We start from the raw sequence: 12,042 nt of genomic DNA on the forward strand, positions 1-12,042 counted from the left end.
AGTAATTTTTGAATATTTAATTTTTTGACTGTAAATGACTATTGCATGTGAATTTATCACTTTTGGAACAAAAATAAGTGTGTTTAGAGTCATTTTAATGCCTGAAATTGGTCGAAATAGAAGCTTCTGAGTAGGAGAAAAAGTCTGTAAAAATGGCAATTTTGGTCACATTAAGGCTTTAACAAGTAGGTATTCAACATGAGGCACAATCCAAATGACATTTTGAATCAATTTTTCTATAGTCCATAAAAAAAATTTCTGATGAAAAACGATGTCCCGTGACCTGTCGAACTTTCTCCAGATGGTCAAAAATAGTAATTTTTTAATAGTTAATTTTTTGACTGTAAATGACTATTGCATGTGAATTATCACTTTTGGAACTAAAATAAGTGTGTTTAGAGTCATTTTAATGCCTGAAATTGGTCAAAATAGAAGCCTCTGAGTAGGAGAAAAAGTCTGTAAAAATTTCAATTTTGGTCACATTGAGGCTTTAAAAAGTGATTATTCAACATGAGGCACAATCCAAATAACATTTTGAATCAATTTTTCTAAAGTCCAAAAAATCTATTTTCTGATGAAAAACGATGACCCGTGACCTGTTGAATTTTCTCCAGTTGGTCAAAAATGGTAATTTTTTAATATTTAATTTTTTGACTGTAAATGACTATTGCATGTGAATTATCAGTTTTGGAACTAAAATAGGTGTGTTTAGAGTCATTTTAATGCCTAAAATTGGTCAAAATAAAAGCTTCTGAGTAGGAGAAAAAGTCTGTAAAAATGTCAATTTTGGTCACATTGAGGCTTTAAAAAGTGATTATTCAACATGAGGCACAATCCAAATGACTTTTTGAATCAATTTTTCTACAGTCCATAAAATCTATTTTCTGATGAAAAACGATGATCCCTGACCTGTCGAATTTTCTCCAGATGGTCAAAAATGGTAATTTTTTAATATTTAATTTTTTGACTGTAAATGACTATTGCATGTGAATGATCACTTTTGGAACTAAAATAAGTGTGTTTAGAGTCATTTTAATGCCTGAAATTGGTTGAAATAGAAGCTTTTGAGTGGGAGAAAAAGTCTGTAAAAATGGCAATTTTGGTCACATTGAGGCTTTAAAAAGTAGTTATTCAACATGAGGCACAATCCAAATGACATTTTGAATCATTTTTCTACAGTCCATAAAATAAATTTTCTGATGAAAAACGATGACCCGTGACCTGTCGAACTTTCTCCAGATGGTCAAAAAGAGTAATTTTTGAATATTTAATTTTTTGACTGTAAATGACTATTGCATGTGAATTATCACTTTTGGAACAAAAATAAGTGTGTTTAGAGTCATTTTAATGCCTGAAATTGGTCAAAATAGAAGCCTCTGAGTAGGAGAAAAAGTCTGTAAAAACGTCAATTTTGGACACATTGAGGCTTTAAAAAGTGATTATTCAACATGAGGCACAATCCAAATGACATTTTGAATCAATTTTTCTAAAGTCCAAAAAATCTATTTTCTGATGAAAAACGATGACCCGTGACCTGTCGAACTTTCTCCATGTGGTCAAAAATAGTCATTTTTTAATATTTATTTTTTTGATTGTAAATGACTATTGCATGTGAATTATCACTTTTGGAACAAAAATAATTGTGTTTAGAATCACTTTAATGCCTGAAATTGGTCGAAATAGAAGCTTCTGAGTAGGAGAAAAAGTCTGTAAAAATGGCAATTTTGGTCACATTGAGGCTTTAAAAAGTAGTTATTCAACATGAGGCACAATCTAAATGACATTTTGAATCAATTTTTCTACAGTCCATAAAATCAATTTTCTGATGAAAAACGATGATCCGTGACCTGTCGAATTTTCTCCAGATGGTCAAAAATGGTAATTTTTTATTATTTAATTTTTTGACTGTAAATGATTATTGCATGTGAATTATCACTATTGGAACTAAAATAGGTGTATTTAGAGTCATTTTAATGCCAGAAATTGGTTGAAATAGAAGCTTCTGAGTAGTAGGAAAAGTCTGTAAAAATGTCAATTTTGGTCACATTGAGGCTTTAAAAAGTAGTTATTCAACATGAGGCACAATCCAAATGACATTTTGAATCAAGTTTTTTAACAGTCCAAAAAATAAATTTTCTGATGAAAAACGATGAAATTTCTCCAGATGGTCAAAAATGGTAATTTTTTAATATTTAATTTTTTGACTGTATATGACTATTCCATGTGAATTATCACTTTTGGAACTAAAATAAGTGTGTTTAGAGTCACTTTAATGCCTGAAATTGGTCGAAATAGAAGCTTCTGAGTAGGAGAAAAAGTCTGTAAAATTGGCAATTTTGGTCACATTGAGGCTTTAAAAAGTGATTATTCAACATGAGGCACAATCCAAATGACATTTTGAATCAATTTTTCTAAAGTCCAAAACATCTATTTTCTGATGAAAAACGATGACCCGTGACCTGTTGAATGTTCTCCACATGGTCAAAAATGGTAATTTTTTAATATTTAATTTTTTGACTGTAAATGACTATTGCATGTGAATTATCAGTTTTGGAACTAAAATAGGTGTGTTTAGCGTCATTTTAATGCCTAAAATTGGTCAAAATAAAAGCTTCTGAGTAGGAGAAAAAGTCTGTAAAAATGTCAATTTTGGTCACATTGAGGCTTTAAAAAGTGATTATTCAACATGAGGCACAATCCAAATGACATTTTGAATCAATTTTTCAACAGTCCAAAAAATCAATTTTCTGATGAAAAATGATGACCCGTGACCTGTCGAAATTTCTCCAGATGGTCAAAAATGGTAATTTTTTAATATTTAACTTTTTTGACTGTAAATGACTATTGCATGTGAATTATCACTTTTGGAACAAAAATAAGAGTGTTTAGAGTCATTTTAATGCCTGTAATTGGTCAAAATAGAAGCCTCTGAGTAGGAGAAAAAGTCTGTAAAAATGTCAATTTTGGTCACATTGAGGCTTTAAAAAGTGATTATTCAACATGAGGCACAATCCAAATGACATTTTGAATCAATTTTTCTAAAGTCCAAAAAATCTATTTTCTGATGAAAAACGATGACCCGTGACCTGTTGAATTTTCTCCAGTTGGTCAAAAATGGTAATTTTGTAATATTTAATTTTTTGACTGTAAATGACTATTGCATGTGAATTATCAGTTTTGGAACTAAAATAGGTGTGTTTAGAGTCATTTTAATGCCTAAAATTGGTCAAAATAAAAGCTTCTGAGTAGGAGAAAAAGTCTGTAAAAATGTCAATTTTGGTCACATTGAGGCTTTAAAAAGTGATTATTCAACATGAGGCACAATCCAAATGACATTTTGAATCAATTTTTCTAAAGTCCAAAAAATCTATTTTCTGATAAAAAACGATGACCCGTGACCTGTCGAACTTTCTCCAGATGGTCAAAAATGGTAATTTATTAATATTTAACTTTTTTGACTGTAAATGACTATTGCATGTGAATTATCACTTTTGGAACAAAAATAAGTGTGTTTAGAGTCACTTTAATGCCTGAAATTGGTCGAAATAGAAGCTTCTGAGTAGGAGAAAAAGTCTGTAAAAATGGCAATTTTGGTCACATTAAGGCTTCAACAAGTAGTTATTCAACATGAGGCACAATCCAAATGACATTTTGAATCAATTTTCTATAGTCCATAAAATAAATTTTCTGATGAAAAACGATGTCCTGTGACCTGTCGAACTTTCTCCAGATGGTCAAAAATAGTAATTTTTTAATATTTAAGTTTTTTGACTGTAAATGACTATTGCATGTGAATTATCACTTTTGGAACAAAAATAAGTGTGTTTAGAGTCATTTTAATGCCTGAAATTGGTCAAAATAGAAGCCTCCGAGTAGGAGAAAAAGTCTGTAAAAACGTCAATTTTGGACACATTGAGGCTTTAAAAAGTGATTATTCAACATGAGGCACAATCCAAATGACATTTTGAATCAATTTTTCTAAAGTCCAAAAAATCTATTTTCTGATAAAAAACGATGACCCGTGACCTGTCGAACTTTCTCCATGTGGTCAAAAATAGTAATTTTTTAATATTTAATTTTTTGACTGTAAATGACTATTGCATGTGAATTATCAGTTTTGGAACTAAAATAGGTGTGTTTAGAGTAATTTTAATGCCTAAAATTGGTCAAAATAAAAGCTTCTGAGTAGGAGAAAAAGTCTGTAAAAATGTCAAGTTTGGTCACATTGAGGCTTTAAAAAGTGATTATTCAACATGAGGCACAATCCAAATGACATTTTGAATCAATTTTTCTAAAGTCCAAAAAATCTATTTTCTGATGAAAAACGATGACCCGTTGAATTTTCTCCAGTTGGTCAAAAATGGTAATTTTTTAATATTTAATTTTTTGACTGTAAATGACTATTGCATGTGAATTATCAGTTTTGGAACTAAAATAGGTGTGTTTAGAGTCACTTTAATGCCTGAAATTGGTCGAAATAGAAGCTTCTGAGTAGGAGAAAAAGTCTGTAAAAATGTCAATTTTGGTCACATTGAGGCTTTAAAAAGTGATTATTCAACATGAGGCACAATCCAAATGACACTTTGAATCAATTTTTTAACACTCCAAAAAATAAATTTTCTGATGAAAAACGATGAAACGTTCTCCATATGGTCAAAAATAGTAATTTTTTTATATTTAATTATTTGACTGTAAATGACTATTGCATTTGAATTATCACTTTTGGAACTAAAATAAGTGTGTTTAGAGTCATTTTAATGCCTGAAATTGGCCAAAATAAAAGCTTCTGAGTAGGAGAAAAAGTCTGTAAAAATAGCAATTTTGGTCACATTGAGGCTTTAAAAAGTAGTTATTCAACATGAGGCACAATCCAAATGACATTTTGAATCAATTTTTCTACAGTCCATAAAATCTATTTTCTGATGAAAAACGATGATCCCTGACCTGTCGAATTTTCTCCAGATGGTCAAAAATGGTAATTTTTTAATATTTAATTTTTTGACTGTAAATGATTATTGCATGTGAATGATCACTTTTGGAACTAAAATAAGTGTGTTTAGAGTCATTTTAATGCCTGAAATTGGTTGAAATAGAAGCTTCTGAGTGGGAGAAAAAGTCTGTAAAAATGGCAATTTTGGTCACATTGAGGCTTTAAAAATTAGTTATTCAACATGAGGCACAATCCAAATGACATTTTGAATCATTTTTCTACAGTCCATAAAATAAATTTTCTGATGAAAAACGATGACCCGTGACCTGTCGAACTTTCTCCAGATGGTCAAAAAGAGTAATTTTTGAATATTTAATTTTTTGACTGTAAATGACTATTGCATGTGAATTATCACTTTTGGAACAAAAATAAGTGTGTTTAGAGTCATTTTAATGCCTGAAATTGGTCAAAATAGAAGCCTCTGAGTAGGAGAAAAAGTCTGTAAAAACGTCAATTTTGGACACATTGAGGCTTTAAAAAGTGATTATTCAACATGAGGCACAATCCAAATGACATTTTGAATCAATTTTTCTAAAGTCCAAAAAATCTATTTTCTGATGAAAAACGATGACCCGTGACCTGTCGAACTTTCTCCATGTGGTCAAAAATAGTAATTTTTTAATATTTAATTTTTTGATTGTAAATGACTATTGCATGTGAATTATCAGTTTTGGAACTAAAATAGGTGTGTTTAGAGTCATTTTAATGCCTGAAATTGGTCGAAATAGAAGCTTCTGAGTAGGAGAAAAAGTCTGTAAAAATGGCAATTTTGGTCACATTGAGGCTTTAAAAAGTAGTTATTCAACATGAGGCACAATCTAAATGACATTTTGAATCAATTTTTCTACAGGCCATAAAATCAATTTTCTGATGAAAAACGATGATCCGTGACCTGTCGAATTTTCTCCAGATGGTCAAAAATGGTAACTTTTTATTATTTAATTTTTTGACTGTAAATGAATATTGCATGTGAATTATCACTATTGGAACTAAAATAAGTGTATTTAGAGTCATTTTAATGCCAGAAATTGGTTGAAATAGAAGCTTCTGAGTAGTAGGAAAAGTCTGTAAAAATGTCAATTTTGGTCACATTGAGGCTTTAAAAAGTAGTTATTCAACATGAGGCACAATCCAAATGACATTTTGAATCAAGTTTTTTAACAGTCCAAAAAATAAATTTTCTGATGAAAAACAATGAAATTTCTCCAGATGGTCAAAAATGGTAATTTTTTAATATTTAATTTTTTGACTGTATATGACTATTCCATGTGAATTATCACTTTTGGAACTAAAATAAGTGTGTTTAGAGTCACTTTAATGCCTGAAATTGGTCGAAATAGAAGCTTCTGAGTAGGAGAAAAAGTCTGTAAAATTGGCAATTTTGGTCACATTGAGGCTCCAACAAGTAGTTATTCAACATGAGGCACAATCCACATGACATTTTGAATCAATTTTTCTATAGTCCATAAAATAAATTTTCTGATGAAAAACGATGACCCGTGACCTGTCGAAATTTCTCCAGATGGTCAAAAATAGTAATTTTTTAATAGTTAATTTTTTGACTGTAAATGACTATTGCATGTGAATTATCACTTTTGGAACTAAAATAAGTGTGTTTAGAGTCATTTTAATGCCTGAAATTGGTCAAAATAGAAGCCTCTGAGTAGGAGAAAAAGTCTGTAAAAATGTCAATTTTGGTCACATTGAGGCCTTAAAAAGTGATTATTCAACATGAGGCACAATCCAAATGACATTTTGAATCAATTTTTCTAAAGTCCAAAAAATCTATTTTCTGATGAAAAACGATGACCCGTGACCTGTTGAATTATCTCCAGTTGGTCAAAAATGGTAATTTTTTAATATTTAATTTTTTGACTGTAAATGACTATTGCATGTGAATTATCAGTTTTGGAACTAAAATAGGTGTGTTTAGAGTCATTTTAATGCCTGAAATTGGTCGAAATAGAAGCTTCTGAGTAGGAGAAAAAGTCTGTAAAAATGGCAATTTTGGTCACATTGAGGCTTTAACAAGTAGTTATTCAACATGAGGCACAATCCAAATGACATTTTGAATCAATTTTTCTATAGTCCATAAAATAAATTTTCTGATGAAAAACGATGTCTCGTGACCTGTCGAACTTTGTCCAGATGGTCAAAAATAGTAATTTTTTAATAGTTAATTTTTTGACTGTAAATGACTATTGCATGTGAATTATCACTTTTGGAACTAAAATAAGTGTGTTCAGAGTCATTTTAATGCCTGTAATTGGTCAAAATAGAATCCTCTGAGTATGAGAAAAAGTCTGTAAAAATTTCAATTTTGGTCACATTGAGGCTTTAAAAAGTGATTATTCAACATGAGGCACAATCCAAATGACATTTTGAATCAATTTTTCTAAAGTCCACAAAATCTATTTTCTGATGAAAAACGATGACCCGTGACCTGTTGAATTTTCTCCGGTTGGTCAAAAATGGTAATTTTTTAATATTTAATTTTTTGACTGTAAATGACTATTGCATGTGAATTATCAGTTTTGGAACTAAAATAGGTGTGTTTAGAGTCATTTTAATGCCTAAAATTGGTCAAAATAAAAGGTTCTGAGTAGGAGAAAAAGTCTATAAAAATGTCAATTTTGGTCACATTGAGGCTTTAAAAAGTGATTATTCAACATGAGGCACAATCCAAATGACATTTTGAATCAATTTTTCTACAGTCCAAAAAATCAATTTTCTGATGAAAAATGATGACCCGTGACCTGTCGAAATTTCTCCAGATGGTCAAAAATGGTAATTTTTTAATATTTAACTTTTTTGACTGTAAATGACTATTGCATGTGAATTATCACTTTTGGAACAAAAATAAGTGTGTTTAGAGTCACTTTAATGCCTGAAATTGGTCGAAATAGAAGCTTCTGAGTAGGAGAAAAAGTCTGTAAAAATGGCAATTTTGGTCACATTAAGGCTTCAACAAGTGGTTATTCAACATGAGGCACAATCCAAATGACATTTTGAATCAATTTTTCTATAGTCCATAAAATAAATTTTCTGATGAAAAACGATGTCCCGTGACCTGTCGAACTTTCTCCAGATGGTCAAAAATAGTAATTTTTTAATAGTTAATTTTTTGACTGTAAATGACTATTGCATGTGAGTTATCACTTTTGGAACTAAAATAAGTGTGTTTAGAGTCATTTTAATGCCTGAAATTGGTCAAAATAGAAGCCTCTGAGTAGGAGAAAAAGTCTGTAAAAATTTCAATTTTGGTCACATTGAGGCTTTAAAAAGTGATTATTCAACATGAGGCACAATCCAAATGACACTTTGAATCAATTTTTTAACACTCCAAAAAATAAATTTTCTGATGAAAAACGATGACCTGTGACCTGTCAAACGTTCTCCATATGGTCAAAAATAGTAATTTTTTAATATTTAATTTTTTGACTGTAAATGACTATTGCATTTGAATTATCACTTTTGGAACTAAAATAAGTGTGTTTAGAGTCATTTTAATGCCTGAAATTGGCCAAAATAAAAGCTTCTGAGTAGGAGAAAAAGTCTGTAAAAATAGCAATTTTGGTCACATTGAGGCTTTAAAAAGTAGTTATTCAACATGAGGCACAATCCAAATGACATTTTGAATCAATTTTTCTACAGTCCATAAAATCTATTTTCTGATGAAAAACGATGATCCCTGACCTGTCGAATTTTCTCCAGATGGTCAAAAATGGTAATTTTTTAATATTTAATTTTTTGACTGTAAATGATTATTGCATGTGAATGATCACTTTTGGAACTAAAATAAGTGTGTTTAGAGTCATTTTAATGCCTGAAATTGGTTGAAATAGAAGCTTCTGAGTAGTAGGAAAAGTCTGTAAAAATGTCAATTTTGGTCACATTGAGGCTTTAAAAAGTAGTTATTCAACATGAGGCACAATCCAAATGACATTTTGAATCAAGTTTTTTAACAGTCCAAAAAATAAATTTTCTGATGAAAAACGATGACCCGTGACCTGTTGAATTTTCTCCGGTTGGTCAAAAATGGTAATTTTTTAATATTTAATTTTTTGACTGTAAATGACTATTGCATGTGAATTATCAGTTTTGGAACTAAAATAGGTGTGTTTAGAGTCATTTTAATGCCTAAAATTGGTCAAAATAAAAGGTTCTGAGTAGGAGAAAAAGTCTATAAAAATGTCAATTTTGGTCACATTGAGGCTTTAAAAAGTGATTATTCAACATGAGGCACAATCCAAATGACATTTTGAATCAATTTTTCTACAGTCCAAAAAATCAATTTTCTGATGAAAAATGATGACCCGTGACCTGTCGAAATTTCTCCAGATGGTCAAAAATGGTAATTTTTTAATATTTAACTTTTTTGACTGTAAATGACTATTGCATGTGAATTATCACTTTTGGAACAAAAATAAGTGTGTTTAGAGTCACTTTAATGCCTGAAATTGGTCGAAATAGAAGCTTCTGAGTAGGAGAAAAAGTCTGTAAAAATGGCAATTTTGGTCACATTAAGGCTTCAACAAGTGGTTATTCAACATGAGGCACAATCCAAATGACATTTTGAATCAATTTTTCTATAGTCCATAAAATAAATTTTCTGATGAAAAATGATGACCCGTGACCTGTCGAAATTTCTCCAGATGGTCAAAAATGGTAATTTTTTAATATTTAACTTTTTTGACTGTAAATGACTATTGCATGTGAATTATCACTTTTGGAACAAAAATAAGTGTGTTTAGAGTCACTTTAATGCCTGAAATTGGTCGAAATAGAAGCTTCTGAGTAGGAGAAAAAGTCTGTAAAAATGGCAATTTTGGTCACATTAAGGCTTCAACAAGTGGTTATTCAACATGAGGCACAATCCAAATGACATTTTGAATCAATTTTTCTATAGTCCATAAAATAAATTTTCTGATGAAAAACGATGTCCCGTGACCTGTCGAACTTTCTCCAGATGGTCAAAAATAGTAATTTTTTAATAGTTAATTTTTTGACTGTAAATGACTATTGCATGTGAGTTATCACTTTTGGAACTAAAATAAGTGTGTTTAGAGTCATTTTAATGCCTGAAATTGGTCAAAATAGAAGCCTCTGAGTAGGAGAAAAAGTCTGTAAAAATTTCAATTTTGGTCACATTGAGGCTTTAAAAAGTGATTATTCAACATGAGGCACAATCCAAATGACACTTTGAATCAATTTTTTAACACTCCAAAAAATAAATTTTCTGATGAAAAACGATGACCTGTGACCTGTCAAACGTTCTCCATATGGTCAAAAATAGTAATTTTTTAATATTTAATTTTTTGACTGTAAATGACTATTGCATTTGAATTATCACTTTTGGAACTAAAATAAGTGTGTTTAGAGTCATTTTAATGCCTGAAATTGGCCAAAATAAAAGCTTCTGAGTAGGAGAAAAAGTCTGTAAAAATAGCAATTTTGGTCACATTGAGGCTTTAAAAAGTAGTTATTCAACATGAGGCACAATCCAAATGACATTTTGAATCAATTTTTCTACAGTCCATAAAATCTATTTTCTGATGAAAAACGATGATCCCTGACCTGTCGAATTTTCTCCAGATGGTCAAAAATGGTAATTTTTTAATATTTAATTTTTTGACTGTAAATGATTATTGCATGTGAATGATCACTTTTGGAACTAAAATAAGTGTGTTTAGAGTCATTTTAATGCCTGAAATTGGTTGAAATAGAAGCTTCTGAGTAGTAGGAAAAGTCTGTAAAAATGTCAATTTTGGTCACATTGAGGCTTTAAAAAGTAGTTATTCAACATGAGGCACAATCCAAATGACATTTTGAATCAAGTTTTTTAACAGTCCAAAAAATAAATTTTCTGATGAAAAACGATGACCCGTGACCTGTTGAATTTTCTCCGGTTGGTCAAAAATGGTAATTTTTTAATATTTAATTTTTTGACTGTAAATGACTATTGCATGTGAATTATCAGTTTTGGAACTAAAATAGGTGTGTTTAGAGTCATTTTAATGCCTAAAATTGGTCAAAATAAAAGGTTCTGAGTAGGAGAAAAAGTCTATAAAAATGTCAATTTTGGTCACATTGAGGCTTTAAAAAGTGATTATTCAACATGAGGCACAATCCAAATGACATTTTGAATCAATTTTTCTACAGTCCAAAAAATCAATTTTCTGATGAAAAATGATGACCCGTGACCTGTCGAAATTTCTCCAGATGGTCAAAAATGGTAATTTTTTAATATTTAACTTTTTTGACTGTAAATGACTATTGCATGTGAATTATCACTTTTGGAACAAAAATAAGTGTGTTTAGAGTCACTTTAATGCCTGAAATTGGTCGAAATAGAAGCTTCTGAGTAGGAGAAAAAGTCTGTAAAAATGGCAATTTTGGTCACATTAAGGCTTCAACAAGTGGTTATTCAACATGAGGCACAATCCAAATGACATTTTGAATCAATTTTTCTATAGTCCATAAAATAAATTTTCTGATGAAAAACGATGTCCCGTGACCTGTCGAACTTTCTCCAGATGGTCAAAAATAGTAATTTTTTAATAGTTAATTTTTTGACTGTAAATGACTATTGCATGTGAGTTATCACTTTTGGAACTAAAATAAGTGTGTTTAGAGTCATTTTAATGCCTGAAATTGGTCAAAATAGAAGCCTCTGAGTAGGAGAAAAAGTCTGTAAAAATTTCAATTTTGGTCACATTGAGGCTTTAAAAAGTGATTATTCAACATGAGGCACAATCCAAATGACACTTTGAATCAATTTTTTAACACTCCAAAAAATAAATTTTCTGATGAAAAACGATGACCTGTGACCTGTCAAACGTTCTCCATATGGTCAAAAATAGTAATTTTTTAATATTTAATTTTTTGACTGTAAATGACTATTGCATTTGAATTATCACTTTTGGAACTAAAATAAGTGTGTTTAGAGTCATTTTAATGCCTGAAATTGGCCAAAATAAAAGCTTCTGAGTAGGAGAAAAAGTCTGTAAAAATAGCAATTTTGGTCACATTGAGGCTTTAAAAAGTAGTTA

Source organism: Triturus cristatus, chromosome 7, assembly GCF_964204655.1.
Source record: "Triturus cristatus chromosome 7, aTriCri1.1, whole genome shotgun sequence".
Classification (NCBI taxonomy): Eukaryota; Metazoa; Chordata; class Amphibia; order Caudata; family Salamandridae; genus Triturus; species Triturus cristatus.